Source organism: Antechinus flavipes, chromosome 1, assembly GCF_016432865.1.
Source record: "Antechinus flavipes isolate AdamAnt ecotype Samford, QLD, Australia chromosome 1, AdamAnt_v2, whole genome shotgun sequence".
In the NCBI taxonomy this organism is placed as follows: Eukaryota; Metazoa; Chordata; class Mammalia; order Dasyuromorphia; family Dasyuridae; genus Antechinus; species Antechinus flavipes.
The window spans coordinates 713,050,004-713,075,313 of record NC_067398.1 but is presented as its reverse complement, the minus strand read 5'-3'; the positions used below and the strand labels follow the sequence as shown (position 1 = coordinate 713,075,313).

General features: G+C 54.5%; 1 protein-coding gene across 1 annotated transcript in view; it reads left to right on the top strand.

The window, feature by feature from the left end:
- The window catches only part of TTC28 (tetratricopeptide repeat domain 28), a 224,000-nt gene that overhangs the window by 58,899 nt on the left and 139,791 nt on the right, over window positions 1-25,310 (top strand). The gene's annotated exons all lie outside the window — the stretch shown is intronic.

The following is a 25,310-nucleotide window of genomic DNA, read 5'->3' as shown; positions in this document are numbered from 1 at the left end:
TTGTGGTGCCAGGGGGCTCCCAGCAGGTCACAGCCCCCTGACTCGTCTCTGCAGCTCCGTGGGCCTCTCCGAGTGGGTCCCCCCCTTTCTGCCCTCGGAGGGCTGCCCTCTGTCCCTGTCCGCCATGGGAGGACACAGGTGTGCGAGGGCCTTGGGGACAGCCCGCCATCCCAACTGCTGCTTCTCCATTTCATGCCAGCCTTCTCACTGGGGAAGTAGCGTGAAGGGACAAGACTTTGTTCTGGAGCCACACAGACCGTTTCCAGGGGGCTGGGGGGTCTGTTCCCCTTCACCGACTTTCGGGTCTTGTCCCAGCTTTGTAGCTGCCATCTCTTTGGCTCCGTTTCCTCCTTTTTCTAACGAAGGGGTTGTATTAAAGGCTCCCCAAGGTCCGTTCTGGGATGGCCTGAAGTGAGAGTTGGAGAAGAGGGCGGGGCAGCAGCAAGGGCGGACAGGACTGTCCAGTGAACTGGGCTGCGAAAGCAGGAAGAGACTGACAGCTCGGGGCGCTGGGGTGGAGCCAATCGACTTTCTTCTCCTAGCTCTTTAATGCCCTCTTAATGGCTAAACCCAGTGGTCTCCTCTCGGCCCCTCCTCTCAGCCTCTGCAGCATGTGCCACGTTGGCCATCCCCCCTTGCAGAGACCCTCGCCTCCCTGACTCTTTCCTGACCCTCCTCCCACTGTGTGGCTTCTTCCCTAGATGTCCCTAAGCTCAGCACTTGCAGCTTGAAGAAAGATGGAGGGAGTCTATCCATCATTGAAGGTGTCGATGGAGAATTGTTGTTGAAAGAGCCAGAAGCTCAGGGGGTGCAGGTCCAAAAATGGGTCCCTAGGAGAAGCCCAGAGGCTCTAGCTGTTCCCAAGCACTTACTCTGTTCTGTGCCCGATACCAAGGGAGGGGCCTCTGTCAATCCCTCAGTCACCAAGCATTTACAAAACCCCACAGCCTGTGCCGGGCCCTCAGGCCACCCTCCAAGACAATGTGGAATGAGAGGTGGGCGCAGGATGTAACTTGGGGTAGGGGGTGCTATCGGCTAGGGGCAGCGGCCTGGCGGCTGCGTCCTACAGGAATCACTGGTCCTCAGACGCCAGGTTCTAGGCTGGGAGTCGGCCTCCTCCGCCATCTGGCCGGACAAATAACTTAGAAAACAGTGCAAAAAAATCAAGAATTCTGAATCACAGGGGTCAGGCATTGGGGGCAGCAGGAAGCTCCGGACGTTTGGTGGGACTTACTCCCTAAGGCCTTAAAGACCAGGTAAGATTCATGTGAAGTGTCATTCCATGCAGAATTTGGAATTTCCAACTTTTGTGACCTTTGGCTGCAGGAATAAAGAGGGAGTTTCAGCCCCCGCCCCATCTTGGCTGTGGCCCTTGCGATTCGGGGCTTTGGACTCCCTTGTCAAACCCATGAAGCCGATAGCATTGTCAGATTGAGAAGGGGCCCTGAAGGTCAGCCAGTCCGGCCTCGAGCAGATCGCCTAGGGTTGCAGCAGAGTCCGCCCGCGCCTTTGGAAGCCAAACCCAGGGCTCTTCCCTTTGGCAAAGGCCACTTGGCCACTTTGTGCTTAGGGATCCCACAGGATCCTCGGCTGGGCCCCGAAGCAGAGGGAACTTTCTGTTGCAGCTTTGTCTTGAGTTTGCCTTTCTTCAAAACTCGACAGCCCTAGGATCTGGAGAAAGAAGGCTGCTTTCTTCGTTGGGGCTTCCCTTGGCAGAATTGCAGAATATCTTGGGTAGTAAATGATGGCCAGAGACGGGTCCGATTTGACTTGTTCCTTCAGTCGTCCCCTCTCTTCCCCCACATCCCAAGCCCCTTCCCCGCGTACCCCCTGCAGTTCTTGCCACGTATGGCCAGACAAGCGCCACTTCTTTGGGGCTGCATCTCTGAGGAGTCTGGGCCCTGGAATCATGGCCCAGTTCCTCTGCTGTGACCACCTGTGGAGTTGTAAAAACAGAGCAAGTGGATTTCAGATAATTAAGTCCAAGTCAGAACTCTGAAAGATGTCGGCGGTCCGGGAGAGTGGATTAAATCTGGGGTTATTGCAGAGAAGCTAGCTTCTGTTTGTCCTCTTACTGGGAGTGATGGGATGGCTCTCAAAGCTTGGGAGATACTTGGCAGCTACAGGGAAGGCTGCCTGCCATGAAAACAGACCAGGGGAAGGGGGAGAAGGTCACCTGGAAATAGGCCATCTTTGGGGGGGTCGGGGGAATGAACCTCTATAATGATAATATTTAAAGAACCAACTTCACATGCTTCTGTTTCATATTGGAATTTATTCTTTTTCATTTCCATCTGGGAAAAACATTTCAATCTCTTAAAAACTAAGAACGAGCTGAGTCTCAGTTTCTTAATCTGTAAAATAAAAGGATTAGAAAAGTTCTAGAACAGCAATAATAACTATCATTCATGTGTTAGCCCTGTGTCTCTGAGGCATAATTGTTTATGCTGCTCCTCAAGGAGCATCCCTCTGTTATTGCTCATGGTGATGACTTGTCCTCCATCATGAAGCCTTCCGTTTCCGCGATGAAATCCGTGAGACGTCACCGGTGAATGGTGATTGATTCGTTGGCTTAAGGCTGTGTTCACACACATGTCATGTCCCCTGATTCTTGGCCCTTAGCTGGATCACGGGTTCCGATTGGAGGCAAACTACTTTCAGTTACATTTGACAAATCGGTGGAGTATACCGTTCTCCGCCTTCGCCGTTGCCTGCTTGCTCCAAAAGTGTTTTGATAGTTTTTTTTTTATTGCCGTTGCTTTTTAACCAGTTTATCACGTGCTCTGAATATGTTTCAGTCCTTCCCCCCATTTTTGTTAAGACGATTTTAATTTGCCTTGCTAGCATCCCAGTTTTTATTATAGTGTTTTCCAAATCGGTCGCGATCCGCTCTGCAGTCCCGAAAGGGCACGTGGAGAACATTATTCCGTCAATGTTAACTGCTGTAAAGGCACTCACCCTGTGAGCCTTGATCCCATGACGCCGGTAAGTGGATTCGACCACCACTTTTTCATCGACCATTTCATGTTCCATCTGTCCGGCCTAGAGGAGACCAGGGTTTTTGTACGTCTCCTTCTGCCATCGATTCCATCTTACTTCCAGATTCAAGTTCAGAGTCTGCACTCTCCGCGTTTCCTTGGCATCCATTAAGAATTGTATACTTATCAAGCCCAAATGACATTTTGATATTATCGGAATAAGATGCGATGTGATGAAGGAGCCTTTTAATGGGTTTTTTGTGGAGCTCTCAAGCTCGATGTCCTCCATGTTCCATCAAGTGATAAAGATGCTTTGGCTGGACTCCGTCTCTAACTTGGAAGCTGTATCAACTCTCAAGGGAGATGATAATGGACCTGCCCGGTCTAACCATAATAGACTTAAAGTGTCTTCCTGAAAAATGCCACATTTTATAGCAATTATTCTTGACATGATTGTCTGCTGGTGTGTTTTAAATAGAGCCATTTTCCACATAGACAGCAAATACTTTAGTATTCTAACTCTATTTGGGTCTATTTGGTATGTTAACAACAACAATAAATTTCTCCGAGAGGATTTTGCCGTTCTCCCCTCTGAGGTGGGGGCAGAGGCAGAGGCGGTGTGGTGCAGTGAGCTGTGCAGCGAGTCATCGAGGGATGGTGCTAGGGCTTGCCTGACCTGGGTTCAAGTCTTTTGGCCGGTACAGGCAGCCGTACGGCCCTGGACGGGGGATGGGGGTGCCTCTCAGTGCCCGAGGCAATTTTCAAAGGGCCGGCTGCCATCCTGCGGGGAACTTCCGGCTCCCCCATATGTGTGCCGGCCCCAAAAGAAACATACACAGAAACCTCCCACGAAAACCGTCCAGAAAACTCCATCAAGGACTGCTGGCTTGTTGACAGAGGAAAAGAACCCATGCTTTTACAGCTGTCACTTTAAAACTCAGCGTGGTGTTTAAAATAGGGAGTCATTTCCCTCCTCGCTGCCATTCTTCGGCCCCCAACCCAACAACTGTCCCTTTGGGGTCGGGGGAGCTTCTGTTCCTCCGCAGCTGCAGGGATGAGCTCACAGGATTATGGATGGAGATGCTCTGGGTGACGTCCCCATCTTAGGCTGAGGAAGCCGGGAGAGGTCCAGGGCTTTCTCGGGCCCTCCAGGCTGTACCCGGCGGGCTCAGCTGGACCCGGGGCCCTGTGCCCCCAAGCCTGGCACTCCTTTCCCTTCCCCCAGACTGGGAGTGAGACTCTGGCTGCCCTGAGAGGTGGGACCTGTTCTTCCCAGGCCTGCTTCCTCCGGGTATTATTTCCAGATATTGAAGACGATCGCCATTGTTGTTTGAGGTAGTGCTGAAGGCATCTGGAAAGAGAGAAGATCCCTTTCTGCTCCTCTGTGAGCTCTCTCTCTCTCTCTCCCCAAGTCTGGCTCCACAGAAATACAGATTAAGGAAATCAATGCCCTTTTTTGTCAAAATCTTCACTAATGGATGTCCCTCATTCCAAATGGAGCCATTTCATTGTCCCAGATCAAAGGGTTATTTTAAAACAGGAATTTATGCATATTTTAAAATAAAATTAAATGTCACGTGCGTAATTTATTTCCATTCTCCATTTTAATATGAATCGTTTGGCCTCTGTTTTGTGAAATCTGAGTGGATACAAGACCAGGGAGTCCATAGTTCAAGCTTGCCGAGCCCCCGTTTCCCATCTCCGTGCTGACCGGATCGGCCTAGGAATTAACGCTCCCCCCGACAGAAGTCATTGTCGTTGCATTAATCACTTAGAGTCAGTGGAAGAAGCTGGTGTAATTGGAAAGAAGGCAGGCCTGGGATTCAGAAGCCCATCCCCTACTCTGTCCCCCGGCACTGAAAGGATGGCCCCCTTCTGATGGGGGAGCAGACCAGAGGAGACCCCTTCCAGGTCTAAAATTAGCCCCGTGTGCCACGTCCGGCGCTCCGGAGCCCCGCTCTTTGTTCCAAGGTCCCTTTCTGCATCGCCGCGGGAGGGGCGCGGGGGGCGAGCTCCCTCCTTCTGCGGGAGATGACGCAGTGAGAAAGAATGGCCGGGGCTCCGGGCCTGTCTGGGAGTGATCTATGAGCTGGCCAGGAGAACCTCCTCTCTTGCCCAGCCACTTAATAGAAAGCCTCTGTGCACTTGCTGCGGCTCTTGTGCGAGGCTCAGAAGTGGCAATCCTTCAGCATTTTCCCTGACTTTGTGCTTATAAATTAGATTTAGAGATGAAAGTATCACATCAGCACACAAGGAAAGCCTTCTTAGATGTAAATTGGGTTTTGAAGAGGAAATACTTGTAATGGAGTGGTAAATATGCTGGGTTTAAAAGCTTGGGTTTCGCTCTCTCCGAGCCAGAAAAGGGTCGCGGGCTCGGGCGGGAGTGCGCATGGCGGCCGGACCCCGCGGGGCTGGCCCGGGCCCTTTGCGGCTTCGCTCCGCTTTCCCGCGGTAATCGGGCACGCAGGGCCCGGGTCAGGGCCGGAGGGGCCTGCTCGGCTCCCAGGCCCAGCCTCTCGGCCTTCCCGTACTCTGGTCCTTGAAAGGGTGGGCGGAATACGGATGAACCCCAGGGTTACCATCGCCGTCCCCAGGGATCTGTGAGCGCTTACAGACAAAGGGGGCTCTTGGGTCAAGATCCGGAAAGCAGAGAGGGCCGCGGGCAGTCCCAGTGTCTGCCTCCGTGAGCGGCTCCCACCTGGCGGGCGCTGCCCGAGGCCTGTTCTCTGGGGATGAGCTGTGGGCTTTTGGGGGTGGGGATGCAAGAATAGAAATCCAGGCCAGGACTGGGAACCGGAAGTGGGGCAGAGGGGACTTTGTGCTCGGGCTGGGGGAGGGAGACATGCTCCCGGTGAGTGCTGGCAGCTGTGGGAGCCTTCGCCAGCGCCCGGCCACCCCAGGGCCACATTCAGGCCGAGGCTCCACGGGCACGAGGGCCGAGCCAGGGGCCGAGGGCCGACCACACCCAGGCAGCTCCCCGTGTCCTGGCAAAAGGGGGAGACATTGTCCCAGAGCTCCGGGTCCCCGCTGGCTCCTCCTTTGCCTCAGTAAAGTGAGGGGAGTCAGGTCAGCGGCCTCTGAGGTCTCTCCCAGCCCCAGATCTGAGTTCCTGATCCTTCACTTCAATTCAGTTCACATTTATTAACCACCAGCTGTATGCCGGTGCTGGTGCTGCATGCTGAGATGCAAATTTCAGTTAAAAGAAAGCTGTTCCCCGCCCCGCCCCAGGGAGGCGCTCACAGTCCAGTGGGGGAGGCCAGACCCTTGAAGGATCACAGGACTCAGTCTACACATGGGGAACCCGAAGCCACCTGTACCAAGCAGTAGCAGCTCAAACTGGAGTCTTCATCAGAACCCGGGGCCCTGTACGGCTCCCACACAACCGCCGGCACCCACAGGCCAGTGTAACTGGAGCTCCCAGGTCGCCCCTTCCCGCATTCAGCCCCCATCCCAGGCCCTCTGCAGGCAGTCACCCACAGGGAGTGCCCCGAGCCCCCATCGGCGCCCCTCTTTCATTCACCCAGATACACAGCCCGGAGCACTTAATGAAGTACCAACAAGAAAGATGGCAGGACAGCATTCCCCCGTGAACTTGGAGCGGTTCCCCCTAAATATCTCTGCCGCCGGCGGTGAAAGAGACCATGTAGGGATCGTGTGTTAGGTGCATGTGTGAGGAACAAGTAACCTATCTGTGGGCACAGGGAGACACGCTTGGCGAAGCATGTGAGCACACGTGTGAGTGACACGTTACAACATGCGAAGGGCTGCGTGTGGTCCGTGTATGTGCGTGGAAGGGCGCGCCTGACTGCTGAAAGTCTGAAATCAGGAATCCTGGACTCAAATCAGACGAGAGCATCGGACTAATGGTGTCCGGGGTCCCCGTCTGCTTTTCATCTGATCCCCCAGGAGTCTGGTGGTGTTGACATCGTGCTGTTTGCTTGGACTGCTCAGCTGTTGTCTTCATCTGAGGCGCTACTTCTTCCTCACAGGAGAAGTTCTCTTTATCTCTCTGCCTCTGTCTCTGTATGTCTCCGTCTCTGTGTCTGTGTCTGTGTCTGTGTCTCTCTCTCTCTCTCTCGTCCCCCCTTTCTTTCCCTCTCTTCCTGTCTTCCTCTCCCTCCCTCTCCACTCCCTTCTGTTAAGTTCTAATATTTTCCAGGCAGATGTGGCCCCCAGCAGATCCCCCTCTCCAGCTTGGAGCTGTTCTCAGAGACGCTGCCCGGGAGATTCCCTGAAATAGGCCATTGTCTGGGTGGGGATCACAAGAGCACCCTGATTCTTAGCTTTTCACCCTAACATATGCTCCTGCCAGGTCATGCCCGCAGATTAACAGACTCTCTTCCCCTTAGTTCCCTGTTATGAAAAGGCCTTAAAGGACCTACCTCTACCAGACCTGGATGGTTATGGTCTTCGGCCTCTCCTCCTTTTCATGGCTGAAGACCCTTAGAAGCTTTGGTCTTCCTTTCCTCTCACTCTCTTCTTAACTCTACAATCTGGCTTCCTGCCTCGCCTGTCCCCAGAGAGAGGCTGTCCTACTCCGCAGCCTTCTTTGCTGGAGGATGAACCTGTCTAGGAGGCGAATTAAAGAGAGGCCAGGAGAGACCCTCGAGAATCCCCCTTAGTGGCCCATTCAAGGGAGCCACCGAGGAGACCCCTGGGAGAGCAGCGTCCGCCCACCTGGAGAGAAGGAGTAGAAGGGGACCCCAGAGGAGAAAAGGTCGTGTGGCCCTTAGCTTTGGGGAGTTCAGAGAGGGAGACGAGAAGAGGAAAGATGTTTAAATTTATAGACCTCCTTTTCTCATTTCAGCAGTGCATACAGTATTTTAATTTTTTTCTTTGAATGTTTGGTCAAATTCACCTATAGACCCATTTGGTCTGACTTGATTTCTTTTCTTTTTCCTTTTTTTTATTGGGGGGGGAGGTAGTTATTTATTTATGGCTCCTTCAAATTCTTTTTGTGAGATCAGGCTATTGAAATTCTGTTTCTTCTTCTGTTCATCTGATTAATTTTTTTTTGTAGTCATCCTTTTCATTTAAATTGATAATTTTATTAGGTTGGCGTGTATTTAGGCAAAATAGTTCTGTTTCCTTTTTAGTCTTTATTTGCATTTTTCTCTATTTTGAGTGGAAGAATAGATACAAGCACATTGGTTTTCTTTTTGATCAGACTGGCTAATGGTTTACTTTTATTTTTTAAAAAGTAGTTTCCTATCTTTTTTTATCAATTTGACTTTTTTGTTTCAATTTTTGCTTCTCTCTGATTTTCAGAATTTGTTTGTTGTCTGATGTTTAATTGACATTTTCAAATCTGTTGGTTCTGAAAGAATTTTTAGTTATACTCGGTTTCTTGGTCTGTTCTTTCTCTTTTTTGTGATGAAAGTAATTAGACCTATAAAATTTCCTCTTTTTCAATGACACCTTCAAAAGTATCATGTCATTTTCTTTGACGAAATTTCCTATTTTCTTGAAATTTTATTCTTGGATGATAAAGTTCTGCTTCAGGCTTAAATTTCTTAATCTCCCGTTGTTTTTTAAATTATTTTTTTATAGCTTTTTATTTACAAGACATATGCATGGGTAATTTTTCAGCATTGACCCTTGCAACGTTTCCCCTCCTTCCCCCCATCCCCTCCCCTAGACGGCAGGTAGACCAATACATGTTAAATATGTTAAAGTACCTCCCATTGCTTTTTAATCCATTTTTCAAAGATCCTTTAGAAAATATAATTTTTATCGTGGTCAGCAAAGTAAATAATTTTGACTTCTGCACCTGGTAAGTGTGGTCAGAAAGTAAAAGTGCTACAAACAGCTGAGAAGTCTCCATCTGTTCTCCCACTGTTCAGCCCCTTCGTTTCTGTTGGGACCCTTTCTATATTCCACTTTGCCTCCTTTCTGGGAGATCTGGACGGTTTCCATCTATAATTAAAAACCGTTATCAGAAGCTTCGATGTTATTGTGGTTGTGCTTGTGCTTTTCAGGTTGCCTGATGATTCATAGATTATTTCTCCTTGTCTTGTTTTTTTAATGAGACTCATTGCATGTTCTTTTTTTTTTTTTTTCAGCCTTTTGACTTTGTTTTAACCTTTCTGTCTCTAAAAGTCATTTCTGTCTATTTGGTGCATTCTAATTTTCAAGGACTGTTAATTTGTATAAGATTTTGTACCTCCTGCATAAAACTGTTTATTCTCCTTCCAGTTCTCTCCACTAGAATTCTCATTTCATTTATAATAATCCTTTTTATCTCTTATCTCATGTCTTCTCGGAATTTCCGTAGACCATGTGGACAATCTCTATTTTTATCTGAGGCTCTGCCTGAAGTTGCTGTGGACTTACTCATTTCCTCTAGGCTTGTGTCCTAGATGCTCCCGGAGAGATAACATTTCATTATCATTGGCGAATCCTTTTATTTATTAATATTTCACAATTTCCTTCCTGAATTGGGAATTTCTCCTTTGGTCAAGTGCTGCCCGTGCCTACAGACCGTTGCAAGATGGCGGCCCCTCTGTGATCGGGAGTTGTAGTTGCGGGCCGCTTGGGGGGTGCTCTTGTGTTCAGAGGGCTGGCAAGTCGGGCGTACCTCCCGGACGCACGCTCTCAGGGAGCCGCAGAGTAGCTGCTCACCACCGTCTGGATCCCTCTGGTCGCCCAGCCTTCGGAGCCCCCGGGGCTTCTGGGCTTTGTGGAAGCTTGGAGGCTTCTGGGGCTCCGCTCCTCTCGCCCTGGAAACTCCCACTGGCTTCTGAGTGACCCCTTTTGTTGGCCTAGAATTTGTGTCTCTGACCCAGTTAGAGACTGACTGAAAAAAAATTCAGTGCATTGTATTCATTACTGCATTTTTTGTCCTTTAATCTTTTCAGGACATAAACATATCTGCGTGTGTGCATGTATACATATATATGTCGGATTTGGGCTGCTCTGCTCCTGTCAGTGGGAGGTTTTCAGGTAATTGGGAAGCACGAGCTTAGCCCTCCTCCCGAGGGAGCGGATCTGTTCACGGCTCTGTAGACAGCGCCCTTCATGTGGGAGGCCGGCGCCGGAGTGGGCCGGGCAGTGCCGGACTCCCCGGGCCGGAGACCCGACCTCACGCACGCTTCAGATACATCTCTGTCTCCGTTTCCTTTTCCGACGGCTTCCTCAGGTGCGTTGTCTGCCGTGCGAGGGTCGCTATCTCAGTGTCCCCGCCCTCCCGGCACCACGGGGTGGGAGCCGAGGGTTGGCGTCTCATGCCCGGGTTGTGAGAGGTAACAGAGCGCCCGGGCCCTGGGCACCGGCCCGCCTGCTGGCTGCCAGTTCCCAGAAGGCTTCTCTAGCAGCCGGAACAGATGCTGCTGGGCAGGGCCAGGCCCCAAGGCCCGAGAAGCCCGGCCGAGGGTGTCTGGAAGCCTGGGCCGCCTGCTCCGGGCACGGTCCCCCCGGTCTCCGGAAGGCTCTGGCTTGGGAGCCGCTCCCAGGGGGCGGTGGGCCGGGGCCAGGCCCGCTCAGCCCCGGATGGGTTAAGCCCAGCGTTTCTCCTCCCCGTGCTACTCCCCGCTTTGTCCGGCCAGGGTTCGAGCGACCCTGGCTTGGTCTCCTGGCCTTTTCGCCCTTTCCTCTTTCTTCTGCCCCGAATCTTTCCCAGTCGGACTCTAGCCGGGCCAGAGACACGAATCCCGTCTGCCTCAGCGTTTTCTGACAAGCCGAGGCCGTGGGTCACTCTCTCCGTAGGAGGCCAGTGTGGCGGCGCGGGGCGAGGGGGCTCCTTCAGCAGGGGCTCGCCCCTTTCCGTGGCCATCTTTCCCAGCCTCCTTTCCCCAGAGAGCGCAGATCTCGCCTCTGCTGCCGAGCCAAGCGGACGCTCTCGGGTCCGCCACGTTTTACCTGGATGTAGCATCCTAGGGAACGCCCTTCTCCTGGACGGGGATCTTCCGCGCCCTGGAGTCCAGCTTTTCCTGAGCATCGGGGCCGCTGGCCTGGCTCTCGGGGGAGCCGGTGTCGGCCTCATCCCCTGGTTCAAATCCGGCCTCAGACACTTATGCTCCCGGCTGTGCGGCCCTGGGCAAGTCCCTTACCCCCCCCCCCACCTCACCAGCAAGAACAATACGAACGGCTGACGTTTGTTATGTTTTCCTGTTACTAAGAACTTTACAGACTTAATGTTCTCCGACCTCACAAGAGCTCTCCAAGGTAAATGGGAGGAGGGGAGGGAGGAGGGGATAGAGCGGGAGAGCACTTTAGCGGTTATTCCGCTGCACCAAGCTGGGAGGGCACGCGGAGGCTGCAGCGCCAGCCCCGGAGGGAGCTACATGTGGCGACGTTCGCATCCCTATCTGCGAATGTATCCGAGGGGCGGGAGGGGGCTGAGGGACCAGGGACCAGATTTGGGCAGGAGGCCGCTGGAGGAACGAGGACGGGGACGGTCCCTGAGCCCAGCCCCAGGTTCTGGGTGCGAGCGTCCTCTCAGAGGTGAGGCGCCCAAGGCCCGGAGAGGGACTCGCTGCTGGGCACTGGCCAGCGAACCTGTGCCAGGAGCGGGGGTCCCCGGCCCCGGCCCGTCCTGGGCTCTCTGCAGGATGTCCCTCTGCCCAAGCAGAGCCGAGTGCTTCTGGAGAGAAGCTGAAAGGGAAACGGTTCTCCCTCCCTTACAGAATGCCCCCGGGCAGGGAGGACGCTTCCCCCGTCCGTGGCCGGACTGAGCTCGGGTCCTGACTGGGGCAGGTGCTCTAGCCACTGCCCCGCCCGGCTGCCCCATGGTCAGAGAGTCTGCGCAGGTAGGAAGGATCTTCCTTCTGAGACGGGGCAGGGCCGTGGGCTGGGGGGAAGGGAGCGACGGAGGTGGATGGCTGAAGGTATCGGCCCGGCCCGGGCGGCTTCTCCCTGCAGCCCCTCGAGCGCCCGCCGCGTGTGAGCCCCGGGCCCGCCTCCGCCCGCCCGGCAACCGGCCTCTTCAGAGCACAGCTGGTCTTCCCGCGCACTCAAGAGCTCCCCGAGGACGCTGTTGTACAGCCGGTTTTATTAAGTATACAATGATGAATATATCTCCCAGAGTCTTATTACCGAGCCCCTGAAGCACATCCTTGCTGCCCCCAGCTGATTTAATCACCCAAGTGCTCTCAAGGACCCCGGCTTCCTTATTGGGCCGCTCTGGCTTCCCCCCAATGGCGCCCAGGAGAAGCCGGGAGGACCAGTATTTGTCTGGTTTGACAAAGGATGTTGTGGGGAGCTGTCTGTCCCGGGGGGAGCACGGCACATCCGGAGTCTCCTCGGACAAGACAGACAAGGCGGCCGGGAGACTTCCCCTACTTGTTGCCTCTGTGCTCCCCTAGGATCACTGCAGAGTGGGCGACCTCCCCGACCCCCTCAGGCTGGTCCCAGAGAACCTCCCTCTCCTTGGGGTGCTCCTTGCAGCTCAGTGAGACCTTAGCATGGTGTGGTCTCAGTATTGTACCCACCGGGCCCCATGGGCCGTCCCGAGGATCTCCCACTGGATCCCATGGGCCATCCCGAGGATCTCCCACCGGGCCCTGTGGGCCGTCCCGAGGATCTCCCACCGGGCCCTGTGGGCCGTCCCGAGGATCTCCCACCGGGCCCCGCGGGCCGTCCTGAGGATCTCCCACCGGCCCCGCGGGCCGTCCCAAGCAAGGATCTCCCACCGGGCCCCGCGGTCAGTCCCGAGGATCTCCCACCGGGCCCCGCAGGCAGTCCCGAGGATCTCCCACCGGGCCCCGCGGGCCGTCCCGAGGCTCCCCCCCGGCCGAAGGGATCTGTCACTCGGTGGCTCAGGGCTCCCATTGGGCCGAGGGGCTGAGCTTTCAGGGATCATGGTTCCGTGGCTGCCGAGCTGCTCTCTGAGCCTCCCCTGGACATCTCCTCCTGCGTCTTCACCCACTGCCGTCCTCCCTTCTCTCTTCCCTCCCGTCCATTTCCTTGAGAGACACCCAGAGTCCTGGGAGCTTCGGGCACCACTGAGTGACCCACAAGCTCAGCTCATCTCCACCGTGATTCCGCTAGGGTGCCGCGGTGTCCAGAGCGCCAGAGGCAGAGCGGAACTGGGCTCAAATCCAGCCTCAGACCTGGCCGGGCACCCTGTTTGCCTCTGCCCCGTCTGCCCCGAGAGCTGGAGAAGGACTTGGCGGTGGGTCGGACCCTCCTGAACAACAATCCCAGCAGAGAGTGAGCAGCCTCGGGGTGCTCTGGCCCGGGACAGAGTGAGAGGACCCAGCGTCATCCACAGAAGAAGGCGGACCAAGCCTGGAACTTGGGGGGCCTTGCATGCCCACCTGAGGAGCCTGGATTTCTTTGGTGTTTGGCTCCCATCTGAGGGGCCAGAGCCCTGGGGGGGCGCCAGGAGAAGGCCTCGGAACGGTGACCGGGGGCGCTGTGGAGGCGGAGGGAGGTCATGTCTGGAAAGCCTTCGTGAGATACCCCCCCTCAGACTCTCGCCTCCTCATCCATGGGCAGAGGGGATTGATTTATAGAGATGGAGTGGAGGGGACTCCACACAGTCCCCACAGTCTCTCTCTGGGTGCAGGTGGCGCTCTCCATCACAAGTCTATCAGAAGTGACCTGAATCACTTCAGTGTTGAAAAGGGCCATGTCCTTCCTTCCTCCCCTGTCCCCTTCCTTCCTCCTTTGTCCCCTTCCTTCTTCCTTTTACCCCTTCATTCTTCCTTTTTCCCTTTCTTTCTTCCTTTATTCCCTTCCTCCCCTGTCCCCTTCTCTCTCCCTCATCCCCTTCCTTCTCCTTTGTCCCCGTCCTTCTTCCTTTTTCCCTTTCCTTCCTCCTTTGTCCCCTTCCTCCTTTGTCCCCTTCCTCCTTTGTCCCCTTCCTCCCTTGTCCCCTTCCTTCTTCCTTTGTCCTCTTCCTTCCTCCTTTGTCCCTTTCTTTCTTCCTTTGTCCCTTTCCTCCTTTGTCCCCTTCCTCCCTTGTCCCCTTCCTTCCTCCTCTATCCTCTTCCTTCCTCCTTTGTCCCTTTCCTTCCTCCTTTGTCCCTTTCCTTCTTCCTTTGTCCCCTTCCTTCTTCCTTTTTCCCTTTCCTTCTTCCTTTGTCCCCTTCCTCCTTTGTCCCCTTCCTCCCTTTTCCCCTTCCTTCCTCCTTTGTCCCCTTCCTCCTTTGTCCCCTTCCTCCCTTTTCCCCTTCCTTCTCCTTTGTCCCCTTCCTCCTTTGTCCCCTTCCTCCCTTTTCCCCTTCCTTCCTCCTTTGTCCCCTTCCTCCTTTATCCCCTTCCTCCCTTTTCCCTTTCCCTCCTCCTCTGTCCCCTTTCCTTCCTTTGCCCCCTTCCTTTCTGCCATCACAAATTCTCCCTGCTTCCAAGGTGTTTCAGAGGCAGGCTTCGGACAGAATAGGCAGCCCTAGGGTCATTCTCCGCTCGCTGCAGCAGGCCTTGGAGTGGAGCCCCTTGGACGAGGGCCACGCTGCACTAGCCGTTGTGCCCATTTTTCTTCCTGTGGCTCTCTCCAGGGCCCCGGCTTTAAGAGGGCACGTTTAAATACCTCCACGCTAGCTCACAATACGCTGCCATTCTTGCAGCCATCTGTGTACCCAAAGTGAACAAATACACCTGAATAGTGCTCCATCCTCTAGATGTCTGTGATTACAGGCATCCGCGGCCACCTCCCGGGCTTTTCACTCACACCAGATACAGTTCCCAGCTCTATGTTTGGCGCGGCCTCCTCGCCTCTCGGCCCAGGCCCTCTCCCGCCTCGGCCCAGGCCCTCTTCCCCCTCGGCTCGGACCCTCTTCCCCCTCGGCTCAGACCCTCTCCCCCCTCGGCCTGGGCCCTCCCCTCCTCGGCTCGGGCCCTACCCCTCCTCGGCCTGGGCCCTCCCCACCTCGGCCCAGACCTTCTCCCCCCTCAACCCGGCCCCTCTATCCCTCAGTCTGGGCCCTCTCCCTTCTTGGTCCGGGCCCTCTCTCCCTTCGGTCTGGGTCCTTTCCCACCTCGGCCCGGGCCCTGTAGGACTTGAGATGTGATTTTTTTGAAACTTGAGAGTTAACTTGGTCAAGGAAAATACAATTCTTCGTATTCTAGTTGGGCAACTTTGCAAGCTGAAGGTTGGCAAAGAGGCTGGATCGACCCCCAGCTGCTGGAAAGCCCATCATTAACGTAGGAAGGGTAATGGCGGTCCTTCCTCCTTTCCCATTCTGTCTTTATCAAGTGCTCAACTCTGTCCACTCGGGACCACCCGGGACGGGAGGCCATGCGCCCCTGCTTGTAAAAACTGCTATTTCTTATTCACTCATTCAGCCGTGACCCATGGAATGGGACACACCGACAGCGTCCGTGGAGTTTTCTTGGCAGAGACCCTGGCGTGGCGGCCTTTTCCTTCTTTGGCTCATTTTACAGATGAGGAAACAGATAAACGGGGTGACGCGACTTGTCCAGGGTCACCCAGCTAGAAAGTGTCTGAGGTCAGAGTTGATGAATCAGGTCTTTGACTCCAGGCCCAGCGCCCCAACCGCCCAGCTGCCCCTCGAAAAACTAACATAGCCATCGCAGTATCTGTCACCATCTGTTTCAATAGGAAATCTTCCCTCAACATAAACCATGCTGTCATCATATTCCTTAAAAGTGAGATAAACTTTCTTTGAAAATCATTTGAAATATTAAATAATTTTTAAAAATGATGTCAGCGCAAGGCATTGTGGTCTCATCAAAGAGCCCTGTGTTTGGACTCGGAAGATCTGCATTCGAAGTTGGCCCCCGGAGCTCAGTGGGGGCACAAGGGAAGGCCCGTGTTCTAGGCCTGCCTCAGACACTTCCTTGCTGCGTGACCTTGGGCAATCCAGCTTCCTTGTTAGTAAAATGGGAGCCATCGGGGCAGCTCCCTCTCTGAGCTGTCGGAGGATCCGGCAGAGTTTATAAAGCCCCCCCAAACCTTCCAGCACCACGTAAATGCTCCATGTGGTTACGTTATCATTAGGGCTTAAGCCGCTGGCTCACCATCGCACTCGCGCTTTCGGAGCCTTCACCTTTTCATCCCAGGTCAGATGATTCCCAAGTCTGCTTTTGGGAACCTGGGGGGGGGGGGTTCTGTAAGGAAAAGGATGCTGTGGCTCCCGCTGATGAGCAACATCCCTTTGCCGTGGGATGTCGGAGCACTGGGCTGTTCCCGTGGCCCATTTGGGGTCTCCCCATGCCCTGTAACCTCTCTAAAGCCATCATGGGGGTCACTCTGAAGACCCTCCCTGGGTGCCCCAGCTGCCCAGCTCGTCTTCTCTTCCTTAAAAGATTTCTCCTCGGTGACATTTTTAAATCCCGTTCTTGGAAGTTGCTCCGAAACCTCTGAGTGGGGATGCTCAGGGCCCATTTGGAGTTTTGGGGGAGAGAGAAAGCTGAGAACTGAAGTCAACCAGAGAGGGGGACTTGTGGGAGCCGGTGGTGGGCATCCCAGAAAGCTGGTGGGGGGCATCCCGGAGAGCTGGTGGGGAGCATCTCAGAGAGCCAGTGGGGGGCATCCCGGAGAGCCGGAGGGGGGCATCCGGAGAGCTGGAGGGGGGCATCTCAGAGAGCCGGTGGGGGGCATCCCGGAGAGCCGGTAGGGAGCATCTCGGAGAGCCGGTGGAAGGCATCTCAGAGAGCCGGTGGGGGGCATCCCAGAGAGCTGGTGGGGGGCATCCTGGAGACAGCAAGGACAGCGCGGAGACAGTGAGGGCAGTGCGGGGGCAGCGAGGGCAGCACAGAGACAGCAAGGGCAGTGAGGGCAGTGTGGCAGCAGTGAGGGCAGTGTGGCAGCAGCAAGGGCAGTGAGGGCAGTGTGGCAGCAGTGAGGGCAGCACAGAGACAGCGAGGGCATTGCAGGGGCAGCGAGGGCAGCGCAGAGACAGCAAGGGCATTGCAGGGGCAGCAGGGCAGCGCAGAGACAGCGAGGGCAGTGTGGCAGCAGCAAGGGCAGTGAGGGCAGGGTGGCAGCAGTGAGGGCAGTGTGGTGCCAGTGAGGGCAGCACAGAGACTGGGCACGGGCATGCCCAGTGCCAGCGGTGGGCACCATCATCTCTTGCTCTAATCGCTGTGCATGTTGGATTGTTTTTTTGTTCCTTGGCCCCGTATTCCCTCACACAGATTGTTGCATGGTTCTCTGAATTTTTCATTTTGTGTCACTCTTTATAGTTTGGTAATAGACCATTAAATTCATACGCCACCCAATGGTTTGCCTAATCATTGAGCACACACTTTGTTTCTCGCTTTCTGTTCTCATAAATGTCGGCTTTGGCCAGATTGTTAGTGTCAGCAAGCCGAGCGGCCAAAATCCACATCCCACAGGCCGCTGGAGCCGGAGACGGGGAGCCCAGGAAGCTCCACAGTGGGGCTGCTGAACGCTTGTTGGATTAAATCGGCCTCAGGCTGGACAGCCCCAGCCAGAAGGGACCTCGGAGCCTGGGAATGGGAATCATGGAGCTATTCAGGTTGTGACGGTACTTGAAGGTCTCCTGCCTTTTCCTTACAACCAACATCCTCTCCAAGTCAGAGTGCCTCCATTTTTGTTCTTGTGTCCAGCCTAAAGTCTCTTACATAGGAGATGTGGGGAAAACCTGCCTGGGAGTAAGCTGTAGAGGTGGGATGACTTCCGGGGCCAGCAAGTGGAGCACCGGCCTCCTCTGCCTTGGGTCATTCCCTCTGGGCCACATCCGCCTCTCAACATTGTTGATTCTGGCCCAAGGGAATTTCAGTGGCCCGTGGAACCGAGAGAGAGCACCGAGATCGTCTGGTCTCCCCCAGTGGGACGGCTCGGTTCACTTCATTGAACATTCATCGGACCCCCATCAGCTACAGGGGGCCGTGCCGAAGACTGGAAAGATTCAGGAATGGCCTCCGCCCATGGGGGTCGTGGGGTCCGGTGAGGGAAGCTGACGTGTGTGCAGGGGAACGCGGCACCGAGGGGAACGAGGAGTCCGGAGAGTGGTGAGGGAGCACAGGAGGCAGATACTGGTGAAGTGGGGGAGGAAGTCCAGAAAGGCTGCCATGGGGTGAGGGAGGGTGATGATGGCGGCAATAGTGGTGGGGATGGCAGGGACAGTGATGGCGGGGATGGGGATGGGAATGGGAATGGGGATGATGGAGATGATGGGGATAGGGATAGGGATGATGGCAGTGATGGGGATGGGGATGATGGCAGTGATGGGGATGGCAGTGATGGGGATGGGGATGATGGCAGTGATGATTTAGATGGCAGGTGATGATGGCAGAATTTGGAAGAAGCAATGCTTGAGGTGACACAGCAGAGAGGAGCGGAACTCCTCCAGGTAGCAGAGGACAGCCGGAATTCAGACCCCCACATGGCAGGAGAAGGCCAGCTCCGGCTCCTGCAGTGGCCCATGATCAGGGTGGGCCTAGGTGCGGGTGTTTGGATGAGAGTCGTATGACCCGAGATGGGAAAGGTGAGCCAGTTAGAGAGGACTTTGAATGTCAAAGCAGAGTTTCCCAGCTTGAAGGGAATGTGCAATTATCAGCCACTGGCCTTGGACGCTTTGGGGTTGCGGGAGACTCTACACCATCGTTATGTTTTTCCTTCACCTTTGAACTCCCCTTGGTGCAGAGGGAAAAGTGGCTGATTTGGAGTCACAGGGCCTGGGTTCAAGTGTTGGTGCTGCCACGTATTGGCTGGGTGTGTTTGGAAAAGTCCCTCACCTTCCCCGAGCCTTCGCTCTTTCAAGGCTGGGTGACCCTAACAGCCTTCTCCTGCTCTAAATCTCTGATGCTCGAAGCTAATTCAGCAGTTATATGTTCTTTTTATTTCATGCTTAGTATTTTATAAATCTGTAATAAATTCCTGATTTATTTGAACAAAATATGAGCTGGGAAAATGATGAGCAAGGACGGTTTTATGAAAAGTGCGCGAGGGTCCAGCCCTTTCTTTCCAGTATTGCCCCCTCATTTGGAAAGCAGAGTTAAGGAGTCCGGACGCCCTTTGCACGGCACTCGGGGCCAATCACCAAAGTTTCGCTGGGGGACGGCGGGAAGGGGCCTTTGAGCAGCTGGCTGCCTTCCGCCCGGTGGATCTCTGTTTCCTGAAGGTTGTTAACTTTCTGGACATATTTGCCTCAGGCCTCACGTGTCACGTCAGATTCGCTTGCTAACGGCTCGGGAGATTTTGGAAATTAAAGGAGAATGAATCTGACTGGAAGCATAGAATTATAACCGCGCTGCTGGGTCTGGAACATACGCCTTCGGGTAAATGAGAACCGGGCCCTCCGCCTTCCCAGGACTCTGTAGTCCGCCTTGTGCCTGGGCCTGCAGGGGAGCCTGCACACGGGGACCCTCCCTGAGGGACCCGCCTTTCCTTTCCCTCCCAGAGATGCTCGCTCTGCGTTCCTTGCCATTCTCTCCGTCACCCTCCCCTTCCTCCCTTCCCTTTCTTGCCTGACTTGGACTCCCTCCCCCAACACCGAGCTTTACTGTTCAGTGTAAATATTCCCTTTGAAGGGGGACTGGCAAGGTTCCAGAGCCTCCTACAAAAGGAGGGTTTATAGCTCACTGCGGCCGGGTGAGCCAGGGAGCGAGGAGGGGAGCCGCTCTGATCGTGTGCGCCAGGCTGGGATCTGCCCGCGGTCCAGAGCAAGTCATTAAGTCGTGATTCAGGAGGAGCTCGTTTGAGACCAGATTTTCCCCCCAAATAAAACTTGAGATGTGAGGGAGTCCAGGAAGGGGAAATCAAGGGTTACTGGTTCCTGCCGTAACAGTCACCAGAGTCATCTTAATGGAGCGTTTGAAGCTAGTAAGAATAATAGCTCGAGTTGCTGAAGCTCCTGCTTTACTCTTCCACGTGACTGACCCTCGTGGTCCTTGATGGGGGCACACGTAGGCGGCTCCTGCTCATCCAGGACCTCCCTGTCACTTGTGGCAGGCCCGCCTCCTCTTCCAGTGTCTAGCTCTCCTTTGACCGCTTTCGTAGCTTCTCCTATGTCGTATTTACAGATGAGAATTTAGGGAGGGAAAATGGTTCAGCTCATCAGTCAGGACCAGAAAGCAGTCGTTTAGCTCCTCCTTTGCGCCAGGCCCCTGAGCCCTTCCTTCATCCCAGCTTTCCTGCTGCTCTCGGAGAAGTCACCTGCTCTCTAGTCCCTGATGTCATCCTCAAGCCTCACTCTTACTCCAGTCAGCGTGCATTTATTAAGCACCTTCTGAACAGACTCCGTGGGAAGTGCTGGGGCTGTGAAGAGAAGCAAGGACAGCTCTGGGTCTGCTGTCCAGTAACACCCACAGGCTGAGAGGCCGTAGGGCCTGCTCGCCGCCAAGGGGCATCTACCACCTTCTTAAGCAGCCTGGGTTTTAGCAGAGACTCGAGGAAGTCAGGAAGCTGGGGTAAAGGCTTGGAGGTGGGAGGCGGGAGAGCGCAGCCCTTCTCTTTTATCTTGGAGTCCCTGGGAGCTCCCGAAGAGGAGGGGGACGGGCTAGCCCCAACCTAGGCCGATGGCATGGTTGGCCGGAGGCTCTATAAGGGGACTGTCCCTTTCCAGGCGTGAGGTGATGGCCGCCTGCCTCCACCACTGGGCCCACTGCCCGCATGGTCCCCCAGGCAGCCCTCCACTTCCCAGCAGGACCATGAGCAGTTCCTCACGGGTCCGCCCGGCGCTCCTCCCTTCAGCGGCTAAGTTCTCCTGATTGTTACTGTCCCTTTGACCAACCCCGGAGCGGATAGGAAGCCTTTTGTTCAGCTTGTCACGGCCTCTGCACTCTCCCAGGACCAGCCACCCTGGCTGCTTCCCACAGCCCCCAAGGCTCCATCTCCCCTCCCGTACCACGCCCCCCTCCCCCGCCTGCCGCGTGCTGCCGTCTCCCTCCACTTTTGCCTTTTCTGGTTTCCTCTCGGACCCAAGTCCTCCCTTCTGCAGGAGGCCTTTCCCATTCCTATCCCCTACCTGGGGGCGACTGGACCCATAATTTCCCTGATTTAGGGAACTCCACAAATTCTTTGTGCAGCTGCTTCCATGGCAACTGGGGGGTCAGAAACTGCTGCTTTCTGGCCCCCATCAGGCTTCTTTCCATGCTCTTGAACTCACCTATAAGGAAAGCAAGCAAGGAAGGGATGGAGGGGAGAGGTGACGGAGAGAAAGGCAAGAAGCACAGAGTGAGCATCTCAGAAAGGGAAAGCAAAGGCGGGGACGCTGTTCTGGCGCAGCACGAGGGGCCGGCTAACTTTGCCAGCAAACGGGCCTTCCGGTGACGAGCACTGACAGTGGCATTCAGGACCCCGGTGTGTCTGTGGTAGCTCAGAGCTGTGGCCGCACTCACTGCCAGCAGGGTGGCTGCCTGTCTCCGGGGGTTCCTCTAAGGCCAATGGCCAGGAAGACTCCAGGAAGCAGGTATCTGGGCCCAAGGATGGTCCTGGCCCTGCCTGTCCGGCCCGACCTTGTACAACGCTGCCTCGGCCTCCGGCTGCTGCCGGCACCGTGGTACAGAGAGTGCCCGGCCTCAGAAGCTCGCCAGCTGTGTGAGCCTGGGCAGTGCCCCCGTGTGCCTCAGTTTCCTCCCCTGTAAGATGAGCCAGAGAAGGCCTTGGCAAACCACGTCCCGGCCACGAGGAGTCGGACAGACTGAAAAGTTGAAGAACAAACCCCAATCTCAGTGTCTGTCGTTAGCTTCAGTGGGGTTCTCGTGACCTATTCCTGAGCTGCCCGACAAAAGTTGCATCAGGTTCAGAGAGAGCGTCAAGTTTGGGAGAAAGAAAAGAAGTCATTATAAATTCTGGAGGTTTTATGGTATAATTAAAATGTCTAACAGGAAACCTCTGGGGAGCCAAACGCAGCTTTGCTGTTTATGAAGCCAGCCGAGGGAGGGTTTCTTGCCAACTTTCATATCTTATGACCTATAAATTGCTCTTAATAGCTAATCTGTCACCTCGGCGTCCTGTACCAGAAACTTGTTTCCTTATTAATTTGTTAATTTGCATCAGCAAAGCACATTTACAAATTCTTGGTTTGGAAACATTGCTTTATTAATACATGGGCGTTACAAATAATTCATCGCCTGTGATCTCGACTCACACGTCCAGGTAATAGCTCTTTCTGACACGGCATTATTCTTTGGACTCTAAAACAGCGGTGACAAAAGTAATTATTTGGAAGGTTCCTCCGGCCTCGGTATCGGCGAGAGCTGACCGGTTGCCATGGAGAAACTGCAGCCGCGGCTTAGTGCCGCTCCCTGTCACTACCCAAAGGGAGGCCTGTGTGTCAGAAAACTTGCTCCTTCCCTTTCCGAGCCGCCGAGGGCTCCTCCTCGTGGTCCAGACGGAGGCCCTGGCCGGGGGCTCGGAGTCACCGTGGTCAACCCCACGAGCACCTCGGAGATGCTTTCCAGGGAAAGCCCGGAGACTCCCGAGGCCACAGGGTCCGGATTTCTCTGCGTTTCGGTGACCCGAGCCCATCTTTCCATGGCAGGCCGAGAGTTTCATCCGGGAGACTTCTTACAATGGCAACAAAACCTGGATTCAGTCTCTGTTTGGTCTCGCTAGTGTGCCGAGTAGCCTTTACGAGACTTTACAGAGATTGTATACACACTGACCGGCTTTCGGCAAGGTTGCAGTCCCCTTCGATTTACGTAACATTCATAAAAAAAGCCAATTAAATGTCCCGCATCCAGTGGATGAATAACTGATCTCCCACTTCCCTCAAGTTCTAACATTGTGTGGTCCCTGGTCCGAGGTCCTTTCTAGCTCTGGCCTTCGATGTGCAAGACGCCGGGACCCCTTCTGGCTCTGCCAGTTCCAGGTTGTTTTCTAACTCTGATATTATGTGTCCTCGTTCCTTTGTAAAAATCGATTTTATTGATATATTTTGCTTTTACATCGCATTACATTTCCCCTTTCTGCCTTCCCAGAAATCCATGTGCTTTTATAACAAAGAACTTTAAAAAAGGAAGAGGAAAAAAACTCCTCAAAACCAGTCAACATTTCAAAAGAATCTCACCACATGGGCAATGTTCTACACCGGCGTCCCACCCATTCCCCACCCCCTCAGAAGCAGAGGAACTAGAGACGAGAGTATTCCTCACTTTTCATCAAAGCCAAGCCGGCCTGTATCATTTCCCCAGATTCAGCTTGGATTGTTTCGTGGTAGCTCTTTCCTGGGGCAGCAGTGGCTAGAGCGCCAGGCCTCCAGAGGAAAACCCCGGGTTCTAATCTGGCCTCAGACATTTCCTACGACCCTGGGGAAGTCACTTAACCTTTCTTACCTCAGTTTCCTCATCTGTATAATGAGCCAGAGAAGGACGTGGCAAACCACGACAGCATCTCTGTCAAGAAAATCCCAAATAGGGTCACAAAGAGTCGGACGGGACAGCAAAATGACCTAACAACTGATTCTTTCCATTGGGATCATGGTGGTGGTTGCCCATAGTGTTTTCCTGATTCCGCCTACTTCTTTGGGATCAGTTCCTTTCATTTCCCCCCACATTTCTCTCTGTTCATCACGTAGTCATTTCTTAGGGCCCAGCACAATTTCATTTCGTTCATTCTCTACAAGTTGAATAGCTCTTTCTCATTCAGCGCCGTCTGCTTTGTTCCTAGTTTTTGCTGCCACGACATGTCCTGCTCTAAATATTTTGGCGTGTGTGGAACCTTTCTTTTTTGGTCGGGGACACAAAGTAAGGACGTTCGAGTTATCTTGTGTGCGTCTTGCACGTTCGGTGCACAGAATATTGTACCGATCCCCAGGTGATGTGCCCGGCTTCCCCCAATTCCCCCAGCGGGGACTATCTTTCCACGTTTTACCAGTTTGGTTAATTTGTTGGATGGGAGGGGAAATCTCAGACTTTTTTGGACTCGCATTTCTCCTATGAGACCATTGTCTCTTCTGTAAAACGGTTTAATAAGTTTGTTTATCCAACGACTGTTGTGAAGATCCAATGATATAAAATGTATTAAGTGCTTTGTAATATTCTATATCAACACCAGCTCTTCGTGTTTACGTGCAGGCAGGTGTTTGGGAGTTAAAGTCCTAACAGACTATGGGTCATTATGATTTCAGTGCCCTTTTCAGCGCACGGTGGCCATTTGTTCAGAATGGCCCATTGGGTTTTGGGATGATGGCTCCCTTTCCTGGACCGCTGGGGCCTCCACCCTGAGGGACAGCCTCCGGCTGGTCCCGGCCAGGCTCCTCCACAGCTTCTCCCTTGGCTGCCAAGAGCTTGGCTTTCAGTGGAGTCCTCCGAGGTCCCGAGCCCAGACGCGTGGCAGGGGATGATAAAGGGGAAGGAGAGCGGTCTCCTCGACACCCGAAGAAGGTGACTTCTTGGGCCATCTTCCTCCTCTTTAATCAGTCAGTCAGTATTTATTGAACGAGCCCCTATCTGGCAGCTTCTGCGGATTTAGTACACACAAAAGGCTTGATAAATAAATTTATACATCAAAGGCCTATACTAGATTTATCGCCATAGAGATTTAAGCCAGAGGAGCCTTTCAGACAATTTAATTCAGTAAACATTTATTAAGTGTCTACTACATGCAGTGCCATCTTCTGCATTCCTTGCTCGATGCCTCGGGCGGACCCAGAGGGAGTCTGTAGGCCCGTAGAGGCTGGGGATGGGGATGGGGGGGTGGGATGCAGCTGGGAGGGGGAGGAAGGGCCACCTGTCACCCGGGGCTCCGCCTACCCCGGTTCCACAGGCCTGGAGCCCTGTGGGCTTGCCCGCAGTGTGCCGGTGGGCGCTGAGTCAGTCCTCCTGCCTCCAGGGAGCGTGCAGTCTGATTAAGGGGGCCGGGCCAGTGACCCGAGGCAGCAGGAAGAATGTAATTACGGGAGATCGGGGAGAGGGCTTCAGTCTGACCCAGGCCTGGAACTGGGAGGAGTGCTGGCTCGGGAGGGAGCACTCCCTTTGCTTAGAGTCACAAGCGGTTAAGAAGGAACTGTCCAGCGTGGACAAGGTGCCGGTTATTCTGATGAAGGGCTTCTCCCCGTCTTTTTTATTCCTTGTTACAAGAGCCGTGGCTTCCAATAAAGGGATTGGAGGGAGAGGCCATATTCAGAAACGAAGTGATGTAACAACCAGAGGCTTGTCAAAAACCTTAAAACTGAAAAGCACAAGGAGAGAAGGGACGCGGCCTCCCGGGGACTGCTGAGCCTTGTGGTCCCGGAAGGGCCTGTTTCTTCCCCTTGGGCCGGGAGAGGCAGCAGGTGAGCCGAGGGGAGGAGGAGCGCGCCGGGGGCAGACACAGAGACCTCGCCCTCCCTGGGCAGCCCCGGAGAAGCAGAGGAGGAGTCTGGGGCCTGGGCAGAGCCTGCCATGAAAAGGTGACGATGGGAACCTGGGGGAAGGGCCGCCAGCTTGTCAGGTTTGTGGTGGGGAGGAGCGTGACCGGCCGGACAACGTGGCCCTGAGAGGGGCGAGGGAGTCCAGCAGCCTCGGGCGTCCGGGCGG